Source organism: Mesocricetus auratus, unplaced genomic scaffold (genome assembly GCF_017639785.1).
Source record: "Mesocricetus auratus isolate SY011 unplaced genomic scaffold, BCM_Maur_2.0 Super-Scaffold_6723, whole genome shotgun sequence".
In the NCBI taxonomy this organism is placed as follows: Eukaryota; Metazoa; Chordata; class Mammalia; order Rodentia; family Cricetidae; genus Mesocricetus; species Mesocricetus auratus.
In genome coordinates this window covers 13,575,210-13,597,606 of record NW_024429183.1, presented here as the reverse complement: position 1 = coordinate 13,597,606, position 22,397 = coordinate 13,575,210, and the positions used below count along the sequence as shown (strand labels likewise).

The window sequence follows — 22,397 nt, the reverse complement described above, 5'->3', positions numbered from 1 at the left end:
ATTAGTCAGGAAATTACATATTGTGTTTTTCTAATATTTAACTTATAGTCATGTAGACTGCTGTCTTTTGAAATATGCAGATGACACTGTGGAGTGAAAATTTAAGTATACAGCCAGAATAGAGTTAGCCATGACATCTGGGTCACAGGTCAGAATTGCTGGTCACTTGTGTCAGAGCAAGACAATTTAGCCCTTTTCCTAACTACCCATGGTTAAGCAGTCCTGGCTCCATCTTGGCCAGATCACACTGTCACACAGCCAGTGGCATGGCAGTATGTCTTACATGGTCTATCAGCAGTCTTCACTGACTACCAGCTAGGGAGTCTTAATTTGAACTAGCTTAAACAAAGGAGGAATCTTTTGATCTACATAAATAAAACCACTTCTTACAGCAAACAAGAATGTCACTTGCCAAAGCATCTGGGCCATTTTACATGAAGTCCACCAGCAAAGACTGGGAGTTACATCTGCCCCCCATTCTTAACACGAGTGTCATTGTGTTCACTTTAGATATACTATGAGAAAAAAGAGGAGTCAAAAAATACTTTTAATTTTCATTTCCCTAGTTTATGGCGTGAGACATCTTTTCATGTATAACTGGCCATTCTTTACTGTTTGTTTAAATCTTTTGCCTGTTTATTTTTCTTTCCTTGTTCATTTGTAAGTAACCTTTCTAAGTGAACACTCCACACACTGGTTACATTGAATAGATGTAAGACTAATCCTTTTCCCAGTCTCTAGCATGCCTTTTCATTTCTCCCATGACAGTTCTTGATAAGCAATGACTTTTAATTTTAACAAAATCTGTTACAATTATTTTTCTTTTAAGTTATTTTTTTTTCAGCTTGTTAAGAAGTCAGCCTCTGCCTCCTCCATGGTCATAGATATATTCCATGTTTATATCTATAAGTGATATACTTTGAGCTCCTACTCTTGGGCTAAAGATCCAGCTCTGACTTAACTGTGTGTGAGAGACCAGGTATCACTTTCCGTTCTGATACTCACTATCAGTTTGCCTCACTCTCGTTATCTTGCTCTTGTCCACTGTTGACTGGTGCATTCTGTGAGATTAAAACAATCCCCCCACTCCTTGGGTTTCTGTGACTCTCAGTCTTGGGTGAAGGTTGGATCTCGGTCAAATGCCTTCATGGACATGACCTTAGATTTTCTGATCTTCATTCTTCTAATGTGGTGATTGAGTTGAAATGCTACTTTCTGGTCTAAATACAAATTTATAATTTTGATAAATCACTGAAATAGATTTGCTGATACTTTGTCTGAGAGGTTTATGTTGAAATTTATGAGAAAAAATTATCCTGTAATTTTCTTTTTACATAATAGCTCCCTCAAGTTTTGGTGTGAATGTCCCTAGGAATTATTATCTTCTTTTATTCTTTGGGAAACTCCTTTTGAAAAATTTGTGTTGTTACTTTCTTAAATTACTAAGAATTTCTTTGTTTAAGTCACACTTTTGTTTTTCAAAAGATATGCATGTTCTTAATTACTAGCTTGTTTTTTTAAAAACAAATTTCAAGGGATTTTGTCATATAATTTGAAATCTTAAATTTCAACCATAGGGTTGTTCAGAACAGAGGCTCATGCTCTTTGTGAGGCTGGTAGGACCGAGGGCATGCCTCCTCTGTCATTAGTTATGGAACCCTATCTGGCTTTATCCGTTTTATTCGCTTAGAATCCAACTTTTAGTTAATTTTATTTATTGTTAGCATTTTTCAAAGATTATTTGTTTTTCTTTTTGTTATTTCACCAGGGTTTACTTTCTTGTAGCCGTTCTCAATCTTAGGGGGCAATGCTTAACACACTGATTTTTAACACTTAGTCTTTTATAATATGTACATTTAAGACAAAACCCTTTATCTAAAGCTGGATTTATCTTCAGTGCATATATTAATGTTTCATTTTCCTTAAAATTTAAGAATTACAAATTTTCTATTTTAATTTTTCTTGTACCCAGAAACAACTTAGCAAAATATTGAATAGTAGTCAAATTCTTGGGAATTTTGTAGTTAGTGCTTTCTTTTGTCTGATTTCTCTTTTAATTCTGCCAGTGACAGAAAATGAATTCAATATGATTTCAGGCCTGGAAATCAGTTGAGACTTTGTTCCAGCTTGGTAAATGTTCGCTGCAATTTGAGAAGAGTACACATTCCATAAATTACAATTAGGTCATGTTTACTAATAATCATGTCATTTTGCCTATGTCTCTACTTTTTTGGCAGATTGTACAAGTTATTAAAATTTACAAGTACAATTATGGATTTAGCATTTGTTTTTTTGTGCTGTAAGTTTTCATTTTGACATTTTAAAACTATAATATTTGGTAGGCACACATGTAATATTAATATAACTTCCTGTTGAATTAACCATTTTATTATTATGAAATATCTTAGTATTAGAGTTCTGATATTACGGCCTACTTGGTCTGACATTTGTGCAATAGGATAGCTTCCTTTTGATTAATGTGGACATTCAATATCCTTTTTATCGTTTTACTTTCAACTCTTCTATGTCTTCTTATTTAAAGTTTGATATTTAGAAGAATCAATCCCCAATATTTTTAATTGACTCTGAAAAATCTTTCTTTTTTGTTATTATTTTATTTTATTATTAAGTTCTTCCATTTGTTCCTTTTATGCTGAACGAGATTCCTGACATATTTGGGCTGAGGCTGCTGACTACTGTTATTTTGAGCACTGTGGAAAAATAACTAATTGAATTTTTTTTCATTTTACCTCACTATTCGACATTACATTATGTACCCTTTTGTATTTTTTAAATTTTATTTATATTTATCATTTATTTTATTCCTCTTTTTGGGCAGGAAAGAGGTAGATTCCCAAGATAGCAACTCACTGGGCAACCTAGGCTGCTGTCAAATTAATGATCTTACTGCCTTAGGCTCCTCATTTTTTTTTCAATTTTTTAAAATTTTAAATAGCTTGTTTTACATGTCAATCCCAGTTCCCTCTCCCTCCCCTCCTCCCGCACTCCCCTTTCCCCCCACCCTCCCACCCTATTGCCAAATCCTTTCACATAGGGGATATCAGAGTCTGTCATTTTACTCTGGGTAGGGTCCAGGCACTCCCCTAAGAGTCCAGGCTGAGAGAGCATCCCTCTTTGTGCTATAGGCACACGAAGACTGTTTGTATATCAGGGATAGACACTGATCCACAGCTCAGGGCCCCATAGGTTGCCCAGGCCTTCTCGCTGACACTCACATTTGGGGGGTCCAGATCAGTCCCATACTGGCCTCCTCACTGTCAGTCTGGGATCCAAGAGCCCTCCCCTGTTCAGATCAGATGTCTCTGCTGGTTTTGCCAGCCCATTCTTTGCCAATTTGCTCATCACTCCTCTCTCTCTGTCACTGGGTTCCTTGGGTTCAGTTCAGTGATTAATTGTGTGTTTGCCTCTGCTTCCATCAGTCACAGGATGAAGGCTCCCGGATGGTTATAGACATCAAGTTCATTATCAGGGATGGACATTCGAGGTGGTCTCTCCACTATTGCTTAGCTTGCCAATTGGTGTTATCCCTTTATCTCACCCGAGGTCGCTCTGTTGCCTGATCTGTATTCGATCCTATGATTCCCTCTTCCCCCTATTCTACCCCCACCCGCTCAACTTACTTTTTCCCCATGACAAACTCTCTTTCTTTTCACCCTCTCTCTTCTTCCCAGGTCCCACTCCCTCCCACTCCTCGCTGTGTTCCCCATCCATTCAGGGGATCCTGTCTCCATCCTCTTCTCTTGGGTACTACGCATATATGCATATCTTTTAGGTTCTTTCCTATTTCCCAGACTCTCTATCAGTGGAAGTGCAAACTGGCACTATCCTGATCCATGTCTAAAATCCATATATGAGTGAGTACATACCATGTTTGTCTTTTTGCGACTGGGTTACCTCACTCAGGATGGTTTCTTCCAGTGCTATCCATTTCCCTGCGAATTTCAAGATTCCATTGTTTTTTTCTGCTGAGTAATACTCCATTGTGTAAATGTACCACATTTTCTCTATCCACTCTTCAGTTGAGGGGCATCTAGGTTGCTTCCAGGTTCTGGCTATTACAAATAATGCTGCTATGAACATAGTGGAGCAGATGCCCTTGTTGTATGAACTTGCCTCATTTGGATATATGCCTAAGAGTGGAATTGCTGGGTCTTGTGGTAGATTAATTCCCATTTTCCTGAGGAATCTCCATACTGATTTCCAAAGAGGCTGTATGAGTCGGCACTCCCACCAGCAGTGGAGGAGTGTCCCTCTCTCTCCACATCCTCTCCAGCATAAATTGTCTTCGGTGTTTTTGATTTTAGCCATTCTGACAGGAGTAAGATGGTATCTCAGAGTTGTTTTAATTTGCATTTCCCTGATGGCTAAGGATGTTGAGCACTTTCTTAAGTGTCTCTTGGCCATTTTAGCCTCCTCTACTGAGAATTCTCTATTTAGCTCTGTACCCCACCTTTTAATTGGATCCTTTGGTGTTTTGGAGACTTGTTTCTTGAGTTCTTTGTAAATTTTGGAGATTAGCCCTCTGTCAGATGTAGGGTTAGTGAATATCTTTTCCCATTCTGTGGCCTGCCTTTTTGTCTTTTTGACTGTGTCCTTTGCCTTACAGAAGCTTTTTAGTTTCAGAAGGTCCCATTTGTTAATTGTCGATCTCAGTGCCTGTGCCACTGGTGTTATGTTTAGGAAGTGGTCTCCTGTACCAACTCGTTGAAGAGTATCTCCCACTTTCTCTTCTAAAAGTTTCAGTGTGGCTGGATTTATGTTGAGATCTTTGATCCATTTGGACTTAAGTTTTGTACAAGGCGATAAACATGGATCTATCTGCAGTCTTCTGCATACCAGTACCCAGTTATGCCAGCACCATTTGTTGAAGATGCTTTCTTTTTTCCATTGTACAGTTTTAGCTTCTTTGTCAAAAATCAAGTGTTCATAGGTGTGTGGGTTAAAATTAGAGCTTTCAATTCGGTTCCATTGGTCTACCTGCCTATTTTTGTGCCAATACCAAGCTGTTTTCAGGACTATAGCTCTATAATAGAGCTTGAAGTCAGGTATGGTGATGCCTCCTGAAGTTCCTTTATTGTATAGGGATGTTTTAGCTATCCTGGGCCTTTTGTTTTTCCATATAAAGTTGATTAATGTTCTTTCCAGGTCCTTGAAGAATTGTGATGGAATTTTGATAGGGATTGCATTGAATCTGTAGACTGCTTTTGGCAAGATTGCCATTTTTATTATGTTGATCCTACCAATCCAAGAGCATGGGAGATCTTTCCATTTTCTGGTATCTTCTTTGATTTCTTTCTTTAAAGACACAAAGTTCTTGATATACAGGTCTTTAATTTCCTTGGTTAACATTATCCCCAGATATTTGATGCTGTTTTTGGCTATTGTAAAAGGTGATGTTTCTCTGATTTCTTTCTCAGTCAATTCATCATCTGTATATAATAGAGCCACTGATTTTTTTGAGTTTACCTTGTATCCTGCCACATTGCTGAAGGTGTTTATCAGCTCTAGGAGTAACCTTGCGGAGTTTTTTGGGTCACTTATGTAAACTATCATATCATCTGCAAATAGTGAAAGTTTGACTTCTTCTTTTCCTATTTGTATCCCCTTTATCTCCTTTTGTTGTCTTATTGCTGTAGCTAGAACTTCAAGTACAATATTGAAGAGATATGGAGAGAGTGGACAGCCTTGTCTTGTTCCTGATTTTAGAGGAATTGCTTTGAGTTTCTCTCCATTTAGTTTGATGTTAGCTGTTGGTTTACTGTATATTGCTTTTATTATATTCAGGTACATTCCTGTTATCCCTGATCTCTCTAGGACCTTTATCATGAAGGGGTGCTGGATTTTGTCAAAGGCTTTTTCAGCATCTAGTGAGATGATCATGTGGTTTTTCTTTCGCAGATTGTTAATATGGTGGATTACATTGATAGATTTTCTAATGTTGAACCATCCCTGCATTCCTGGGATGAAGCCTACTTGATCATGGTGGATGATTTTTCTGATGTGTTCTTGAATCCGGTTTGCGAGTATTTTATTGAGTATTTTTGCATCAATGTTCATGAGGGAAATTGGTCTATAGTTCTCTTTCTTAGTTGTGTCTTTGTGTGGCTTGGGTATCAAGGTAATTGTAGCCTCGTAGAAAGAGTTTGGCAGTGAGCCTCCTGCTTCTATTGTGTGGAATACTTTGAGGAGTATTGGAATTAGCTCTTCTTTGAATTTCTGGTAGAATTCTGCACTGAAGCCATCTGGGCCTGGGCTTTTTTTATTTGGGAGACTTTTGATGACTGCTTCTATTTCATTAGGGGTTATAGGTCTGTTTAGATTGTTTATCTGTTCTTGATTTAGTTTTGGCAAGTGATATCTATCCAGGAAATTGTCCATTACCTTTTAATTTTCAAATTTTGTGGAGTACAGATTTTCAAAGTATGCCCTGATGATTCTCTGGATTTCCTCTGAGTCTGTTGTTATGTCCCCTTTTTCATCCCTGATTTTGTTAATTAGCATGCTCTCCCTCTGTCTTTTGGTTAGTTTGGACAGAGGTTTATCTATTTTGTTGATTTTCTCAAAGAACCAACTCTTTGTTTCATTGATTCTTCTCAGTGTTTGTCTGGTTTCTACTTGATTGATTTCAGCCCTCAATTTGATTATTTCCTGGCGTCTGCTCCTCCTGGGGGAGTTTGCTTCTTTTTGTTCTAGAACATTCAGCTGTGCTATTAATTCTCTAGTATGACTGTTCTCCAGGTTTTTCATGTGGGCACTTAGTGCTATAAACTTTCCTCTCAGCACTGCTTTCAAAGTGTCCCATAAGTTTGTGTAAGTTGTGTCTTCATTCTCATTGAAGTCGAGGAAATCTTTAATTTCTTTTTTTATTTGTTCATTTACCCAGGGATGGTGCAATTGTGCATTGTTCAATCTCCATGAGTTTGTAGGGTTTCTGCGATTTGTGTTACTGTTGAATTCTAATGTTAATGCATGGTGGTCTGATAAGATGCAGGGGGTTATTCCAATTTTTTTGTATCTGTGGAGATTTGCTATGTTTCCTATTATGTGGTCAATTTTAGAGAAGGTTCCATGTGGTGCCGAGAAGAAGATATATCCCTTTGTATTTGGGTGGAATGTTCTATAGATGTCTGTTAAACCCAGTTGGGTCATAACTTCTATTAGTTCTTTTGTTTCTTTGTTAAGTTTCTGTCTGGAGGTCCTGTCTAGTGGTGAGAGCGGAGTGTTGAAGTCTCCTACTATTAGTGTGTGAGATTTTATGTGCATTTTGAGCTTTAGTAATGTTTCTTTCACGAATGTAGGTGCCTTTGTATTTGGGGCGTAGATGTTTAAAATTGAGACTTTGTCTTGATGAATTTTTCCTTTGATGAATATGAAGTGTCCTTCTTCATCTCTTTTGATTGATTTTAATTTGAAGTCTAATTTGTTAGATATTAGGATTGCTACACCCGCTTGCTTCTTGGGACCGTTTGATTGGAAGATCTTTTCCCAACCCTTTACTCTGAGATAACGTCTGTCTTTGATGTTGAGATGTGTTTCTTGTATGCAGCAGAAGGAAGGGTTCTGTCTTCGTATCCATTCTGCTAGTCTGTGTCTTTTTATAGGCAAGTTAAGGCCATTGACATTGAGGGATATTAATGACCATTGATTGGTGATCCTTGCTTGTGCTTGATTTATTGTTAGTGAAGTTATTTTGTGTAGTTTCTCCTCCCTTTTTCTTTTGGTGTTTTGTAAAGTGTCATTATATATTGCCTGTGTCTTTGTGAATGTAGTTATCTTCCTTGGCTCTAAAACACAAGAATCTTACAGAACACCAAATAGGCTTAACCAGAAAAAGAAGTCACCTCGCCATATAATAATCAAAACATCAAACCTACAGAGTAAAGAGAAATTATTAAGAGCAGCTAAAGAAAAAGGCCAAGTAACATACAAAGGCAGACCTATCCAAATTACACCTGACTTCTCAATGGAAACGATGAAAGCCAGAAGATCCTGGACACTTAGTCCTGGACAGATGTCCTACAAACGCTAAGGGAACAAGGATGCCAGCCCAGACTACTATATCCAGCAAAGCTCTCAATTACCATAGATGGAGAAAACAAAATATTCCATGACAAAGCCAGATTTAAACGATACGTATCCATGAATCCAGCTCTACAGAAAATGCTAGAAGGAAAACCTAACTAATTGAATTTTAACTACAACCTTCCCATTATTAGCTGTTGGTGTCAATAGCAAGTGACATTTTGGAATGAGTGTTAATACACTAAATCAATGATATATTTTTCCCATGTTATGTCCACATCTTTGTAAGACATCATTTTTTGTTTACCAGTCCATAAAAACCAGTGTATTAAGGGAAAAAGTGTCTTTGGGTCACTAGATCCAAGATTTTAAGTCGGGAGTTTGAAAAAGAATAGCCTGTGCTTCTGTGCTCACAAAATAATTAGTTGTTTGTTTTTCCTTATCTTAAAATATTGCTTATTTCGTCAACTCATCCTTTTTAAATATATTAATGTATTTAAATATATATAGTATAGGAGTACAATTTATAAATAAATGTCTTCATATGTTGCAGTATAATTTAGAAAAGTTTTATTACATTTTGAGATTAATCATCTTAGATTTTTGACGATAGAGTCCCAGCTTTAAAGATCAGTCACATTTTAATCCAGTCAAAGTCTAATCCTACCCAGTCACCGTCTAACCCAGGCACAATCTAACCCAGGCACAATCTAACCCAGTCACCATAATCCAACCCAGGCACAATCTAACCACTCATAACCTAATCCAGTCCAGATTTTAAGAAGGGAAACTTAAGCCTTAATAAATTGAGTGGCTTTCTGTAGGTCACATATGCCATCCAAAGTCCAGTTAGAAGGTAGACTGTGAACTCCTGACATCCTCCCTTTACACCTCAGGGCTGTCTCCCCAACCTTCCTTATTACTGTACAAACATTTCCCTCTCTCACTTGTTGGCTTTGAAAAGTAATCTGCTCCCACAGAGGGCCCGAGTTTTTGTTTGTTTGTTTGTTTGCTTGTTTTTCAAGACAGGGTTTCTCTGTATTGTTTTGGAGTCTGTCCTGGAACTCGCTCTGTAGACCAGACTGGCCTCGAACTCACAGAGATCCACCTGCCTCTGCCTCCTGAGTGCTGGGATTAAAGGCGTGCGCCACCAACACCCGGCTTCAGTTGTACGTTTGTAGGATACCTATGCTCACACTGATACTCCTGTGCTAAAGGAAGGGTCATTTGAAACACAAAGAGTATTTTGTATATTGAAACTTAACTAGTCTTGGAAAAGTTAAAGTCCATGCCCTGAGGTGCTTCTGCCATCTGTGGTAGATGAATAATTTTATGAAGATTGAAGACATTATTTGTTACATAAAATGAGCTTCTGATAAGAACATGCTTTTGTCTTTATTGTAGGTTATCAATGCCCAGAAACCTACATTAGTGTAAAGCAGTAATGATTCCCTAAACACATTGCCCTTTCAGTCACTCATAACCACGGTCTTCCCATGTCACTGAATAAGCATCAGATTGAGCCCTCTGCAGCTGCTTCAAGTATGAGCTGATTTTAGGAGGAACATTTAATATGAGCTATTGATTAATGCCTTTCCTTTATGCTTCCTCAAACAATGTTCTAGAAGAAAGATCACTGAATTCTCCTCAGCAGGAAGTGCTCAATCATGTTTCTAACAGTTGTGTTTGTCCTGTCAGCTGTGTTCTTCCCTTGGACATTTCTTCATAAACCACAGCTACATTTCTTTTCTGTCTCTGACAGGAGTTTGAACCAGTGCCCTGCTACTGAAGGAGGTCAGATATAGTTAGTGATTCACTAATACCTAGTATTTGCTCAGTCACATTGGCCTGAACCAGAATTTTCCCCCTTCTTCCTTCCTCCCTTTTTGTCCTTCTAGTATAAATGTATAGTAAAATTAAGTCTGTGTAGGCAGCTGGTTCTACCCATGAATGATTGTTACCTTTAACTACATACTCACAACAGCAGAGAAGAGTACATGTCAAATGACAGAAAGACACTGAAGGAAATGCCCAACATCCTTAGTCATCAGGGAAATGCAAATCAAAACCACTCTGAGATTCCATCTTACATCTTCAGAATGGCTAAAACCAAAACCACCAATGATAGCTTATGCTGAAGAGGCTGTGGAGAAAGAGGAACACTCCTCCATTGCTGGTGGGAGTGTAAACTTGTACAGCCACTATGGAAATCAGTATGGTGATTTCTCAGAAAATTGGGATCAACCTACCTCAAGACCCTGCAATACCACTGTTGGGCATATACCCAAAGGAGGTACATTCACACCACATTCACTACTCAGCAGTAAGAAACAATGACACCCTAAAATTCACAGGCAAATGGGCAAAACTAGAAAAAAACATACTAAATAAGATAACCCAAAACCAGAAAGTAGTATGTACTTACTTATACGTGGATACCAGAAATAAAACAAAAGATACCCAGTCTACAGTCCATAACCCCAGAGAAGCTTGAACCCTCTTCCAGAAACAGATGGAAGCAAATGCAGAAATCCACAACAAAAAAATGGATCAAGCTCATGGAGTACAATCTAAGTGGGGGAGGAGCGATAATATGAACAAAGGAGTCAAGACCATGATAGAGAAACCCACAGAATCAGCAGACCTGAGATAGTGAGAGATCACTGACTCAGGTCTGACAACTGGGAAACCTACATAAGACTGAACTAGACTCCTTTAATATAGGTGACAATGGTGTGACTGGAACAATATATGAGGCCACTGGCAGTGGGTCCAAGATCTAACTCTAATGCACAAACTGACTTAGTGGAGTCCATTTTATATGGAGAGATACCTAGAGACAGGGGTGTGGGGATGGAGAAATGTCTTTTTTCTACCTCAACTAGAAGATGGGACAGACTTAGTAAGTAGACTTCCTATGGGAGACATTACCCTCTCTGTGGAGCAGAAGGGAGGAGGGGGGAGTGAAGGGAGTTCAAGGAAAGGAGGGAGGGGGGACTGGGATTGGAATGTAAAAAACAAATTAATAAAAAAGAGTACATAGAACTACTCAAGGTTTTATAAGAACAAGACAAAAGCAAGCAGTGTGGGGTGACCCCTGCATGCAATCCCTGCACTTGGGAGGCACAGGGGAAAATAGTGAGTGCCAGGCTAGTCTAGGCTCTGTCTTACGTTATAAACCAGGAAGACTGTGACAAAATCAAAGCAACATGTGTGATAGATAGTGTCATTTTGTGTCTGGCAGACCCTCACTTGTGGTAACCATCTTCTACCTCTGGATTCTCTAAGATGTCCCTGAGTCATCAGGGAAGGGGTGTGATATAGATTCTCTTTAAAGCTTAGCACTCACTGTCTTTTATTCTCTGCATGACCAGTTATGGGTCTTTGTGTTAATCAACCAACCCCAGTGGATTGGCAGCCATTGGCTGCTATGGGTCAGGGAAGGGAATCAGTTTTCTTCAGCCATGCAGCCTTTGAGAGGCTGTCCACACTCCACGGGATGCCCTACACCCATGTACAGACAGGCAGCACTCAGAGAGCTCTGAGATTTTTAAACACGAGCACATGAAGCTGGGAGGGAAACGTAGAACTTGGAGGAAGGGAAGGTAGAGAGGATTTAATCAAAACACGTCATATGCATGTATGGAAGTCTCAGATTTGTGACAATGAAACTGAGAAGCGGAAACAGCACATGACTGTTGCAGGACAAGCAAATGGCTCTGTGCTGAAGTCCTAAAGTGTTCAGCCTGGCGTTAAGAAACTTTATGTAACCCAAGGGCTCCCAGAGAGATTAGTATTCACAAAACAACTTCCTTTTACATAAAGGACATTTTTTCCGGGACATTTGGCTATTGTATGAGACAGAGAAATGGAAATCAATGCCTGCTGAGGTGGTTGTGAATTTAAAGGTGACATTAACCACTGGCAGAGTCGGGAAATGGAGCTGGTAGGCCTCCTCAGCGTTTTCAGAGTCTGATGTCTCTTACTGTGGAGGAGATATTTCAGTCTAGGAGCCAGACATGGGGAGGTATGTTTTTCCCCAAAGGCAAAATAGTGGGCTATTATTAGATACATAAGTATATCTAATAATCGTGTAAGTTCTTCACAGGGCAGCTTAGCAGTTATTTGCATGTTTTATTTTGGTTTGCTTTCTAAAGCTATGAAGGATTTCTTTTTTTTTTAATCCCTGTGAAGGCTAATAAAGGAATAGCAAAAAAGAATATAGTGAGCAATTGATTGTGATTAAGGAGGGGGAAGGGAAATAAATACAGGAGGAGAGCAAAATGACAGTAAGGATGTCAGTTATCTACCTAAATAACATAATATATATATAGGTCTGTGTATAGCTACACGTATACAGTTTAAATGAAATTGTCTCCAGCTGTCAGTGCTCTCTTTCTGAATGCCAAACACTATCTCACTAGACCTCCATACCAGGCATGAGAAGTCCTCTTTTGAGTTATTGATCAGGACTGTCTAGGAGATTCCCAATCATTATAGACTATTGCTCAGCCCCCAGAGGTAGAGGCAAGTCCTGATTGCTGAAGGCCTCATGGACTTCAGATGCAGGGGCCGGAAGCCCCTCGGCTGGAACTGACGTGAATGCCTCCTCCTGAGGGCTAGATTCCATGATACCAGAAGGCACCATGCCAGTTTCCAAAGGAGGATAACAACCAACAGTCCTACCCGGCTATGACGTCCGTGAACCACAACAATGACCAGAGTGGCGCGATAACCTTCAGTGTAAAGGGGTGGCGTGCATGTGTTAATGGTTACCAACAGCTCTCTAGTTGGGCTCAAGACCTACTCAACAAGAGGGAAGCCATGCCTGGTGTTGGAATCTGAGTCAGCTACCCAGAACTAGTAAAGCCATAGACCTTGAAGGAGCTAGGAGCCTCTGATGAGTGTGAACATGTGATGCTCGTCTTTCTGGGTCTATTTAACTCCATATTGGGTTTTCTAGTTCCACCCACTTACAGAGCTAAACCCTGGAGAAGGATGTGTGAGCTAGAGGACTCCTTTTTTCTTTTTTCTTTTTTAACCTCTTTTCATTTCAGAGATGAGTGAGTACACAAAACCAGGGACATTTAGTGACTGTCTCTCCATAGCTTGAGCTTGAACCCGGGTTCCTAGTGGGCTCTAAGCTGGGGTCCCTTTTACATACCTGCACTGCCTTTGGGGCAGAACAATGGCAATTTTAATCTTGTCACAGTTTGAATTTAAAGTGCCCCCGCAGGCTCACGGTCCCCAGCTGGTGGTGGTGGTCTGGGAAGGAGATAGGACTGTTAGCAGACAGAGCCTCCCTAGAGGAAGTGTGTCACTGGGCACCGTCTAGAGGTTCTGCAACAAAGCCTCTGATTCCTGACTATAAATGCAATATGATCAGCTGTTTCATACTCCTGCCTTTATGCCTCCCCCACCATGTGAGCGACATCCCCTCAAACTATAAATAAACCCTTTCTCACTTAAGTTGTGTCCTGGCAGGCCTTTAGTCAGAGACAAGAAAAGTAGCTCATGTAGCTGGTGAGCTCGGATTACTCCATTTCAGCATCCCAAACAGAGTGCTGACTAACAGTGTTAGGTTGAGCAGTGTGCATGTGACAGTGGTGGCTTTGACTCTGCTGTGACCAAGAGATGAGAAGTACTCACTCTCTCCATCAACGTGTTCCCTGGAGACTCCACGGCTCCCATCATGTATTTTATTTCCTATATCTGTGTCCTCTGTTGTCTTCAAGTTCTGAAGCCAAGTAAGGGATGTACTGTGCACACAGCCAGCTTCACATTTAGTTTTGGAAAATTAGTTTTGTTCATGTTTGGCTTTGCTTGATTGATAGTAGTAAACTTGGCAAAATGTAATGAGAGCTCCCATGAAATTTATTTTTCCTGGGACATAATAATTGATTCTGGCTAACCTGCACTGCAGCACTCAACCCCAGAAACTGAACCAGAGTGGGAACAGGGAGTCCAAGGACACAGAACGTGGCAACAGAGCCACGCAGTCTCTGCATTTCCCACAAGCTTGCCACCACCTCCAGCCTGGGCCTCTTAGATATAGCTACAGTGTGGAGAGCCTTTTGAAAGGCTGTCTTTAGGCAAATGGGTATCCAAAGCAAGTATTCTAACAAGGGAAGAACTTTCCCCTGCCCCCCTTTTAGCTACTTTTCTACTGCTGTGATGAGAAACCATAACCAAGGCAATTTATAGAAGAATGAGTTTATTGGGTGCTTACAGCTTCAGAGGGTGAGTCCATAAGCATCATGTCCCGTGTCTGCAGGCAAGAAAGCAGGGGGGATGCTGGGGCAGCAGCTCAGAGATTACATCTTGAGCCACAATCTTGAGGCACAGAGAGAAAGGTAACTGAAAAAGGTGAGGGTTTTGAAAGTTCAAAGCCCACCACCAGTGACACACCTCCTCCAACAAGACCACACCTCCTAACCCTTCTCAAACATTCTTCCAACTAGGAACCAAGCATTCAAATGGCCTCTGGAGGCTATTCTCATTGAGAGCAACACATTCCTCTCCCAGTCCCCCATAGACTTGTGGTTATATTATAATGTAAAATGCATTTAGTCTAACGTCAAAAGTCCCCATAGTCCCTAACACTCTCAATACAGTTTAAAAGCCCAAAGTCTCTTCTGAGACTCAAAGCAACCTCTTAATTGTAACCCCTTACAATTACAAATGCAAAGCACGTACTTCCAACATACACTGGCATAGGATATCCTTTATCATTCGAAAGGGGAGGAATGGGTGCCTAGTGATGAAATACTGGACCAAAGCAACACTGAAACCCAGCAGGGAAAACGCCAATCCTGTAGCTCTCTGTGTGGTGGCAAAGGGTTCAGATGTCAACCTCCCTGCCCTCCTGATTGCAGCACACTTCTCTCTCTTGGGCTGGTTATGCTTCCTGTATGCAGCTCTCCTTGGCAGATATCCCATTGCTGTAGCGCCTCTAACATCCTGGAGTCTCCAACACAGTCCAGGCTGAACTTCCACAGCTACATACAGTGGCCTCTCAGGGCCTCCATGCAGAAAGCCCCTGCCATGTGCCTGGCCTCAGTGACTCTTCTTATCTATGGAGGAGGGAGGATTCCACAATCCCTTTAAGAGTATATCTTTCATGCCTCTAATGCCAGAACCATGTGTCTGATGCAGCAAGTTCAGCTGTTTGCTGAGGATGGAGCCTGAGCTCCCTCCTTGAATTACATTTGGTAAAGTTTTCCTTTGTAGCTCAAGATTACCTTTGTTTCAAGAGCAGAAATCCCACAGGCATTTCTCTTTTACTTGTTGGAAGCTCAGCTGGGAAGGGTCTTGCCCTTAGGATATCACTCCCTTTATTCCATTTTTCATCAGGCCTTCCACTAAACTTTCCATCTGTTTCTACACAAGCCTTGCTTCCAACTTTACATTCCCTGGTGTTCTTTTTCTCCTTAAGTGATACATTTGTATTTCTTTTTGCCCCACTTGCTCTTTTAATCGCAGACCTGAATAAGAATGATCACTAATAGCCACATGACAGAGTCAATATTAGGCTGTCCTGAAATCTCCTCTGCCAGCAAAATTTATCCATTAGTTTTCAATTTTGCTTCAGGCACATTTTTAGGACAGGGGCAGAAAGCAACCACATTCTTTGCCAAAGCATGTCAAGATGGTCTCTAGGCCAGTTGTTAATATTGTCTTCTTCTCAAAATTCTTGAGTTGGACCCACACAGTTCACATTGCTCTCAGTACTATTTTACTCCATACACCTACTAGGATGGCTTGTTAAGCCCTGCTTACAACATTTAACCATGTTTCTAGTCCAGAGTCCCAAAGTCTTCCACAATCTCTCAAAGAACAACATGGTCAGGCTTATCAGAGCAATATCCCACTTCCTGGTACCAACTTTTGTCATTATTTTTTTCTGTCAATGTGGTAACACACCACAACCAATACAACTTACATAAGAAAGAGTTCATTGAGGGTTTACATTTTCAGACGACTAGAGTCCGTGACCATCATGCCAGGAAACATGACAACAGGCAGGAAGCCATGGCACTGGAGCAGTATCTAAGAGCTTACATTTTGAGACACAAGCACAAAGCACAGGGAGCTACCTGGAAATGGAGTGAGCGCTTGAAACCTCAAAGCCTTAAGTAACACACTGACAAGACCGTACTTCTTAATCCTTCCAAACAGTTCAGTCAGCCAGGGACCAAACATTCACCTATATGAGCTTCGAGGCCATTCTCCTTCAAACCGCCACACACCTCTTCTCTGGATCTGATGAGCTTTGGAAAATAGCAGCAAATAATAATAATAATAATAGTAATTGATGGCTCTTGGAAAAAGATTGGTAGTTATTGTTGTACTTCTACCATGCACATTGTTGTAGTGAGCAATCCCAACCTGATCACAGCCCTTTCTGGGGTCTGTGGGCTGGTGTGAGATAGTCCCGTTGTATGCATGTGTGTGTATGTATGTATGTATGTATGTGTGTATGTATGTATGTATGTATAATTTTTAACTTTGTGTTTATGCATGTTCATATATATGGAGGCCAGAAGTCAGTGTTGGGTGTCTTTTTCTATTATCCTCCATGTTATTATTTGAGACAGAATCTCTTATTGAACCTAGAGACACTGATAGCCTAGACTGCTTGGCCAGTAAGTGCTGGAGATCTGCCTGTCTCTGCACCTCCAGTGCTAAGGTTAAAGGTACACATTACCATGCTTAGTTATTACACGGGTGCTGGAGATGAACTCAGGTCCTCATGCTTACACAATAGGAATTTTACTGAGCAAGCCATGTCCTCGGATCTAAAAATGCCATGTTATCTGTTCTCCTACTGAATATTTATTTATGCTGTTCATGACTTTACTGTTGTTATCACAAGCAGTGCTGCCCTGAGCATCTTTTTACAATGTCCTACAGCTGGATAGGATTTTCTTTTTAAATAAATACCCGTAGGTACAATTTTTGGGTTACAAAGACATTTTATATGAATTTTCCTGAGTAGTAAATGGACTTAAGCAATTATACCGCTTATATTTCCTCAGCAATACATGAGAAATTTTGTTCTTCACATCCTTGCTAATATAGTACCAAAAGGGCACTGTCCAACTGTTGAATTTTTGTTAACTTGCTTGATTATGGGATGGCATCTCATTTTATATTTATTGCATTACTGTGCTGCCTAGCAGTTTTACCTGTTTATTGTAAGCCCTACAATTCTTTTTTTTTTTTGCATTAATGATTTTGGGTGCGTAATGCAGTCATATGATTTTAAATTTAAAAAAACCTGTAAAAGTATACATTTAAAATTCTTGCTTTCAAATTTCTCATTTACCCAACCTGTTATCATTTTATTAGTTTCTTGGACATTTTTATTCAAATGAATGCAAATGAGGGTGCATAGTATCTTCCTTCTGTATATAGAATATAAAATACAACATAGATCATTCCACACATGCGTTTTCCCACTTAATAGATCCTTTCTCATGGCTGTGCTTTTTCATGCCCACTCAGAGCTCTGCTTTTAGAGGTAATAAAATATATCTCGCAATCTTCTGGTCTATATGTAGCTTTTTCACACTGTTCTTATTAACAATAGTACCATATTAAAATCCTTGAATTTCTTGTCCCAGCTCATCTCCAGGATAAATTCCTAGGGTGAGACACAGCCAACGGTCGGGAAGCACTGTTTCCTGGTAGGCATCTACCTCTGCTGTTAGTTTTTTTGCACTTTCTTCTACAATAATCTCTGCACCCTGGAATGAGGAGGGGATGTGACATAGATGCCTCATTTAGGGCCAAGAAGAATTCCATCATAGTCTCTTATTAATTCTCTGTACTTTGGCCAGTTGTAGGTCTCTCTGTTAATTACCATCTACTAAAAAGAAGCTTCTTTAACAAGGGTTGAGAGAAGCACTGGTCAATGGATCTAACACTAATTAAGTCATTAGAAGTCAGTTTAACGCTGTGCCCACTTAGCAGATTAATAGTACTAGGCTCTTCATTAGTGCCCATGACCTACCCAACCACAGTTTCTTTTTATATTCTGGATACCTTCTGTCAGATATATAACTAAAAGTTTTTTCTCCATTTTGTAAGGAACCTCTTCACTCAAATGATGGTGTCTTTGCTGTAAGCCTTTTAGTTTCATGAGGTCCTGTTTATTAATTGTTCTCTATGCTTAGGCTTCTAGGGTCCTGTTCAGAAAGTCCTCCTGTGTGGATAAGTTAGGCCTACTCCCTACTTTCTCCTCTATCAGACCCAGCCGGGCCAAATGCAGAGTCTATAGATTTTTTACAATGTGTTTTGAGTTTTGCAACTTTGTTTCCAGCATCAATGAAAGACATACCATTTCTTCCTTTGATTTATGATACATTTATGTATTTCTAATAGAGAACCACTATCACATTCCTGAAGTAGTCTCCACCTAGTTATGAAGGATCACCCTTTCAGTGCAACAGTGGGTATGTGTCAGGCAGGGTCCCTGCAAGTCTTGCAGCTGACAGGGAAACATTCATGTGAGGTGAAGAGTGACTCTCAGGTCCAGAGTCTGACCTCACAGTTTATTTCTCCTACTTACTGAGACACAATAAAACTTTGGGGGAACAGTCTCCAATTATCTGACAATTATCACACTAAAGCTTCAGGGATGGCTACAAACTCCTTTGCAAAATATACCTCTATAGCAAAGCACCTGTGCCCTTTAGAATAAGAATGGGTTCTGCTGACAAACAGTGCTTAGGGTAAGGGCTTAAGAAGGAAGGATCTGTAATAGGTATAAAGATGAACTCTATTGGTGGCAGATGCAAAGTACATGGAAACTCTTTCAAAAGGATGGGTTCACCCAGAGACAGAGCTCAGAATCAGGTTCTAAACAATGCTCAGGATTGGGGGGATTCAGGGAAAGTTTAGCTCCATAGGATAGCAAAAAGATCTCCAGGTTGTTGGATAACATCCACTCCAGCCTTCGAGTGAAACAACTCTGTTTCCTCTGGTGCTGTCTCTAAGTTGTGCCTCCTACAGGTATGATTGGCAATTTTTCATTTTGTATCTTTTTCCTGGGAGTGACTTGCTTTATATTACCAAATTTTAATAACATCATACTGAAAAAATATAATGTTGAAAATTTAAAATTGCATAAGTTTAGCAGAAGAATGGATAAGGAAGAAGCTAGGATTCATGAACCTAAGTATAGGCCAATCAAAAATGCTCAAAGTAAGACAGAGAAACAGCAGTACTTGAAACAAATAACAAAGCAAAATCACATAGGGCCCAGTCAAAAGGTCAGCATGTGTATAACTGGAGTCTCAGACAGAGAGAAGGTGAATGAAAAATCTAAGTTATATTGTCTAATAATTTTCTAAAAATATTAAATTATACCCATCCATGTATTCATGGAGCTCAGCACATCTTTTATACAAAGAAAGAAAGTCAAACATAGGCATCCTATTGTTTAAAAGCAAAAAGAACACTATAAAAGGATCCAGAAAAAATTGCCCAACAAGGAACTCTCATAATCCTGGTGGCAAACTCTACAGCTGTCATTAGGAAAGCTAGAAGATGCAGCCTGGAAAAACAAGGTTAAACTGGGACATTTTAGCATTCCTTTATCCTTGAAAGGTAAAACAAAATAATGACATTTTCAGGCAAAAATTTAAAAACTGAAAAATTCTATAGACTTCTGGTTTGTCACACTTTCCCCTTGGTCAGGCTGAAGATAACATTCCATCTTTTTGTTTGTTTGTTTGTTTGTTTAGTTTTCACTGTTTCAGTTAACATATCAGGTATAATTCTATCCATGGATCCATTAGAGACAACGTCTTGCCTCATTTTGCATTCAGATTTTGTCTTTGATTTCCCCTGTTTTGTTGTTATATATTTAGGTATACATTTCCTTTAGTCTACTCCACTTGAATTACCTTGGTTTTTGTTTGTTTGTTTGTTTTTAGCTATGAGCTGATGTCTTTAATTCCAGAAAATTCCTAGCTATCTTCTCTTGAAATATCATCTTGGCTAGACATAACCATTGCCATCCTGAGGTCTACATGAGACCCCTGTACTCATGTTATTTCCGCATGCTACCTTTTATATTTTATGAGCCACTTTTCATTTCACTAATTTCTTTCATAAAAACCAAAATTCTATTATTATAGATATCCTTTACAAGTTTTTTTTCTCCTTTGCTGTCTTCTTTTTTAAATTTAGGTCATTTTATTTTTTTCTCTGAAAGTCCTAGAGTATGGCAATTCCCCACATTTTAGATCTTTTTTCAATCCCCTGTTCTCTGGGTACAGTTTCAAGATCATCCATTAGTTCCTATGAACCTGCTATGTATAATCGATGTGTGGCCTCTATCTGGCGATACCTGGTATCTGTTCTTGGTGAACCCATTTCTGTTTTCCATGTGTTGCTAGTTCTAACATATGGAGTTGTAGTTCTTTGCAAGTATCATTATATTTAGCTGTGTGCTGTTGGAAATTTTAAAATTTTGGATGCAGATGACTTCCTATAAAGGAAACTCTTCATTATCTCAGTTCAGAATTAGTGAATGACATAAACTCGAAGGTTGAAGTGTTTTGTAAGATGTAGGCAGTTTCAGCAAGATATTTGACAGTAAACTTGGGTTAATCTCCTCTCAGTTCACCATCATCTTGGAGACATGGTTCTTTCAGTACCAGAATTTATAGTAAAGGTCTTTTGTTTATCTTGTCTATTATTAACTTATATAATGGAACTCAATGACATCCATAATTAAGACTATGCAAACAAGAACAACAATGAGCTTTCAATGATTATTAAATTTCACTCCACAGACTGAACTGGCATGCATGGGGCCTGCGTGTGTCTGCACCGCGTCTTCTGCAAGGCTGTTAGCTTTGGTGTTTTTGTGGGACTCCTAACAGGGAGAGCAGGTGTATCTTTGACTCTTTTTCCTGCTGTTGGGATCCCTTTCCTCCTATTGGGTGCTTAGTTCAGACTTGATATGAGGGCTTTTGCCTTGTGTTATTGTATCTTGTTTTGTCGTATTTCGTTGTCATCTCTTGGAGGCCTAGTCTTTTGTAAACATAAGGGGAGTGGATCTGGGGGAGAAGGGGGGAGAAATAGAGGGAGGGGAACTGTGGTTGGAATGTATTGTATGAGAGAAGACTCGATTAAAAAAAATAAAAACTTTCATTCTTCAGAAAGTCTCAAAGTTTTTCTGAAGGATGACAGTGGAAACATTGGCACGTCTTGCCTCAAAACTTCAGGCCTAGGCTTGAGTGCAAAAGAGTGAAATGTTTTAGTTTCCTTGTGCATGCTTGTATGGTGCTTAAAATTTGATTATCTGTCATCTATCTATCATCTATATATCATCTTTAAAAGTTAGACTCAAAGGCTTGATGCTTACTTTTTCTTTAAGCTTTGATAAAAGTTTAGGGAACCTATAAACTCCAATCCACTTGACTAGGGCTATGAAAAGGAACACAGACACATAGAGTAGTGTTGAAAAATAGTGAAGAATTGTGTATTTGGTTTTTAAAATCTAAATTATAACCAAGAATGAACAGAGCTGCAAGAGAGCATCTCATCCTGGAGGCAGCTTCTCAGACCTTGAGTTATTGATTTACTAAGGTGGTTGGATGGCTCATATGCTGTTTTCTTAGTTAGAGTTCCTATTGCTGTGAAGAGACACCATGACCACTGCAATTCTTATAAAAGAAAACATTTAATTGGGGCTGTCTTAGAGTTGAGAGGTTTACTCCATTATCATCATGGTGGGACATGGTGGCATGCGGGCAGACATGGTGTGGGAGCTGAGAACTCTATATCTTACAGGCAGCAGAAAGTGAACTAAGACCCTGGGTGGTATCTTGAGCACATATGAGACCTCAAAGCTCGTCTCCATAGTGGCACACTTCCTCCAACAAGACCACACCTACTCCAACAAGGCCACACCTCCTAATAGTGCCACTCGCCTTGGAGACCATTTCCTTTCTGTGGTTAATAAATTAGAAATGTTTGCTGAAAAAGCAAAGGGTAAATAATCATGCTTTCTGGATTCTAGTTAAAATGTGTACAGCACAGATCCATGAAGTGTACATAGTATGTAAGTATATGCTTTCTGGTTTTTAGCATTACTGTGTGTGTGTGTGTGTGTGTGTGTGTGTGTGTGTGTGTGTGTGTGTGTGTTCTGCATCTGTCTCTCTACACTATGTGCATGGGTCATATTCCCAAGAACTGGAGCTGCAAGTGTTTGCGAGCCACCATGTGGATGCTGGGAATTGAACCTGGGTCCTCTGGGAAAGCACCCAGTGCTCTTACCTCCTGAGCCATCTCTCTGGTCCTTTTCTCTATTTTAACATTCGAGTGATGTACTTACT

General features: G+C 39.7%; 1 protein-coding gene across 5 annotated transcripts in view; it reads left to right on the top strand.

The window, feature by feature from the left end:
* Positions 1-22,397, top strand: part of Hydin (HYDIN axonemal central pair apparatus protein) — a 352,162-nt gene that overhangs the window by 70,160 nt on the left and 259,605 nt on the right. The gene's annotated exons all lie outside the window — the stretch shown is intronic.